The sequence below is a fragment of the Diabrotica virgifera genome, chromosome 2 (assembly GCF_917563875.1).
Source record: "Diabrotica virgifera virgifera chromosome 2, PGI_DIABVI_V3a".
NCBI classification, from domain to species: Eukaryota; Metazoa; Arthropoda; class Insecta; order Coleoptera; family Chrysomelidae; genus Diabrotica; species Diabrotica virgifera.
In genome coordinates this window covers 105,121,268-105,126,506 of record NC_065444.1, presented here as the reverse complement: position 1 = coordinate 105,126,506, position 5,239 = coordinate 105,121,268, and positions in this window count along the sequence as shown.

Sequence of the window (5,239 nt, the reverse complement as noted above, 5' to 3'; positions counted from 1 at the left end):
TAATAGTAGGGAGTTTTTGTTGCTACGTAACGTACGCATCTCCGTATACGTAAAGCAACTAACGTGTCGTAGAGGATGAATGTTAAAATAGGTAGTTTTTGTAACTGCCTTAACGTAACGTAAAGCAAATCGTAAAGTCATTTTTAAATTCCGTTGACATTTAAAAAAATAAAACAATGTTCACACAATATACAATTAATATACAAATGTAAAAAAAGATAAATGAATGATGAAATTGTATGGTTTTAATTGCTTCTATTTAAATATAAAAATATTATTTTTCCTTAGGTTAAAACTATTTTATTTTTGTTTATACCTACTTTTTAGTTGTAAATTATTGTATACCTACATCAGAATTCCAGTAGGTATAATGTAAATAGTGTGGTAATATTTATTTGAAAATTTTACTGAAACTAGGTCATTTGCTTATCTAGTAATCTAGTTATTAATGGTGGTGATCACTGTATTTCTTAAATTAATAGAAGATTTGTTTGTTTTGCTTTATTAATAGACAACTTAAAAACAATAAAATTTTAAATCTATTATGAAGCTCCAATTTCCAATTACAAACACAGAATAATTTTACTCAAATAGACTAAACCAATAACCAATGTAACCTTAAAATGTTTATAAACAGGTAGTACGCTGATGAAATGTTCATTTGGTAGGTAATCGGGCAAGATCCTCGTGTGCATGCGGTGACTTTCGGGTCGATAGGGATGCGTATGAACCTAACGTACCAGCCCGTAACCTTAGGTAATACGTATCGCGATACGGGAGTTCAACCATTAATGCGCAAGCGTATATGTCAAAAAGATGCGTTACGTTTACGTATTTGTGTGCACAAAAACTACCTATTGGTGATTTTGACAGTTTTGCGTTTTGTGTACCACCGCAAATAATGGCTGCGTTCACCAGAAATAATCGGTTTAAGTTTCAACTAAACAGCTATGTTGCAGCGCTTTAAAACTACGTTTAGTCTGGTGAATGGTGTTTTTTCGTTTGACACTTTCATAGTTGATTTTTTTGTGTTCCCACCTGTTCTATGTATGAACCTAACCTAAAACGAGATTCGTTGTTTTTGTTGATTTATTTATACTTATCGTTCAACGATAAATTGGACGTATCTTAAACAAATTTAATTCAAAAATGGATAATATACTACTTTTATTGATGTTTGATAATGAAATGAACAAGAAATAATTTTTGGTGCTGCTGGGCTGTGCTGGACTTGGCAGAGCAGAACCATTGGATGGCCCACCATAAATAAATAATAATTATCACGTAAATATGAATTATGTTGAAAATATTGTTCCTTAATACACAGACTTACAATTTCGTGAGCATCTACAATTATGTCTCTCCTAAGTTTCAAATACTTTATAATTAAAACCATTGTAAAATAAATATTTTCAAATAATCGCGCCGTTACAATATATTTCTTAAACACGTTCAATATTCGCGATTGAAACGGAATATAGAGGGCAGGTCGAATGCAGGAAAATGGCCGATATAAATGGTATAAACAAACATTCAATTAAGGAATAGAACAATACTGATTTGATTTAAAATATTTTAATGTGCTCATAATGCTGAAATTTACTAAAAATTTTTAAAAAGTGACCAAATTCCATTCATATCAACAATTTTCTGGTTTGTTTATACCACTTATAGTGGTTTAAATTTATTACACCAGAGGTCAGATACTTTGTTTTTCATCGCGAATTGAAGCGATACAAATACTACGTTCAATAAAATGGCGACCGCTTCGTCAACACGTTGAAGTTTAGCCTAAATTGACATGACGTTCACCCGAAAAATCTTAAACAGTTTCAGAGCGCTGACGTAGCGCACTGGTCTGGTGAACGCACCCAATGATATGTACCACCAGTGGTACATGTACCACAGATTGAGAACCGCTGCTGTAAATGATTACTTTATACAAAAGTAACGATTTGTAACGAATCCTCGAAAGTAACTATAATCAACATCACTACTATGGTGGACATTATTCTTTTGCCCCTACAGTGTAGGCAACCACAACCGACGTTAATATCGTTTTTCTTTATAAAATTTTCAATTTTCATTATTTTTAATTAAAGGCAGTTTATTTATAATCCGCAAACGAGGAGCAATTAGGTGATATGCTTATTTAGCAATTTTACGGCTTTTTATACCCAGAAAATGAAAATTTATTTTTAGCTCTGCGCCGAAATCTCAACTTTTTATTTGATTATATCTCGAAAACGGAAAATCCGCAAATGAAATTTCGAATGGAGGGATCTGTCATGGAAAGGAGCGGGGGGTGTAAAAAGGATATACAGACGAGAATAACAAAGGCGCAACACGCATTCAACGCTTTAAATAAAATTTGGCAAACAAACGAAATATCGGAAATAACAAAAATTAAAATCTTTAACAGTTGCATTAAAAGTATACTGCTCTATGGAGCAGAAACATGGAAACAGGACGAAAATACAACTAAAAAACTACAAACATTTGTAAACAAATCTCTAAGAAAAATCCTAAAAATATACTGGCCAAATAAAATAACTAATACAGAACTATGGGAAAGGACAAAGCAAACTAACGTATCTACTACAGTCAAGGAAAAAAAATGGAAATGGATCGGCCACACTTTAAGGAAAGACCAAAGCAGCATAGCAAGACAAGCACTTGAATACCAACCAGAGGGAAAAAGAAAGAGGGGCAGACCAGACAACAGCTGGAAAAGAACAACAACGAGAGAACACGAAAAAATTGGACTAAGATGGGGCGAAGTCAAAAAGAGAGCAAAAGATAGAAGAGAGTGGAGGGAATTAGTTCACAATTTATCCAGAGAATAAAAACAAAAGAAGATGCGCTGTCCCGGCCAGACAGCAATCTTACACTTTTGGCCAAGAAACGCATAAGCGCCCAATACTCCACAAGGAGGGATGGAACGAGAGAGAGAGAGATACCCAGAAAATGAAAATTTATTTTTAGCTCTGCGCCGAAATCTCAACTTTTTATTTGATTATATCTCGAAAACGGAAAATCCGCAAATGAAATTTCGAATGGAGGGATTTTCTTACGTCAGAAGCAATCATTTTAGATATACATTACAATACAGATAATACTTTTGCAAATACAGTTTAGGACCACCAAAATGGAAAATTTTTTTCTTCGGAAAATTTTTAAGTTTTATGATTTTAGTTTAAACCAGGTCTATTCGTAATCCTCAAACCAGGAGAAATTAAATGATATAGTTATTGTTTTTTTTACAGCTTTTAATAAATATCCCGATAATGGAATTGGCACTTTGGCTCTGTCCCGAGAAATTTCATTTTGATATAACTTGAAAATGGAATATCCGCAAATGAAATTTCGAAGGAGGGATTACCTTTACTAGTAAGTCAGGAGGAGTTATTTTGACTATGGTACATACTGCCTTACAGTTTAGGTTTACCATAAGTGAAAATTATTCTGGAATTCCTTTGCCCCTACAGTATAGGCAACCAACATTAAAATCGTTTTTCCTTTATAACATTTTCAATTTTCACAATTTTCAATTAAAACCAGTTTATTCATAATCCGCAAACGAGGTGCAATTAGGTGATATAGTTATTTAGCGACTTTACGGCATTTTATACCCTGAAAATCAACATTTATTTTTAGCGCTGCGCCGAAATCTCCACTTTTGATTTGAAATTTTGAATGGTGCAATTATCCGCAAACGAGGTGCAATTATTTTAGCTATGGTAGAAGTCAAAATAACGACTTTGAAAAAACCGTTTCGCTAACTTTATGACGCTCACAGAACGAAATATTTGAGTGTGGCAATGTTGCCATGGCCTCAAATATCCGCTGGGAGGGTTGACATAAAATGGGGGGATATGACATGTCGACAGTGTTTCTTTGTGCTCATTTGTAAGCTGTCCGCCATGAGCGATAAGTTCTGTTATTTTTCCTCACTATTCGCTCCGAGCGTTAAGTGTCAAAGCAAAATCGACCGACCTGCTCATGTTGGCGGTTTTTTGAAAGTTTATAAGGACACTTTGTGTATGTTTAAATGGAATATTTTAAAAAAATCCCGTGAATATAAACAGAAAATAAAAACGCACTTAATCTGCTATAAATTCTTCACTTTCCATTATTGATTATCAGTTTGATTATGTATACATAACCTCACTATCGCAGTTTATGTCAATAAATCTTTATTAACGAAAAAGAAAATAGTTTTGTTGAACTGTAAATTACACTATAAATTAATAACTAATGAATTCTAACAATTGTATTCGGTTATTCTCACTACAAAATAAAATATTTAAGTTTAACAAAATAATCCCAATGTTAAAACCTCCTTACAAAATTTGACAGCGTGTCACGTGACTGTAAATAGAGGGGAGACGCACGGTGCGAATACTTTCTTACCTTAGCTTGAGTAATGAAATCTACCTCTTCTTTTTCATTAGATCCTTTAGAAATACAAATAATCTACATATCCCTCTTTCACTATAGTGTTTAAAATCCGGGGCAAATCACGTTACCATTTTTAATATACCTACAAAATACCATGGTTCACAAAAGTTCCTAATCTTTGCTTGAGGAATATCACTAAAAAAATATATTTCGTAGTTTAAGACCGAATTACGGTAGTAGGTATTATATTTATATGCTTCATTTCTTTTATGGTGTTGTGAATCTTTCCTGGTTCGTACATGATTCTTATATCCCATGTACCTTTTTTCTTCCTTTAGAAAATGTGTTTATGATTCTAGCCGATTGGAAGATTTTTAATACCCCTGCTCCATTTAAGGAGCGCCCGTGCCCGCACTCGGGGCCGTTGTATTTATCAGCCTCCACGATTTGTTTCTTGGGAACGGGTCTAGGTGGTTTCCCGTTGCCTTCCTAGAGTGTGTAATAGAAGGAAATATAGTGATCCTTCTGCCATCGGAAGCCTATTTAGCTATTCGGGGTCGGAAGAAACGAGAGTTAGCCAAGAGAGGCTGATAGAAAAGATTAAGACATTTCACTCAAGACAAGTTGAAAAAGAGTAAAATGGCTTTTGTGATCCGCCAGGTGCGTTTCATAAGCGTATGAGTATTGATACATTTTGTGTTCCTGCTCATACCTCGGGGTGTTGACTACAGACTGTATGGTTCGTCCAGTATGCCATAGCATGGAGGATAGGGTGCACGTCATTTTTACAATGTAGATATCCCAGCTCCATGGCTAAGACCACTAAGAAAAAACTAAG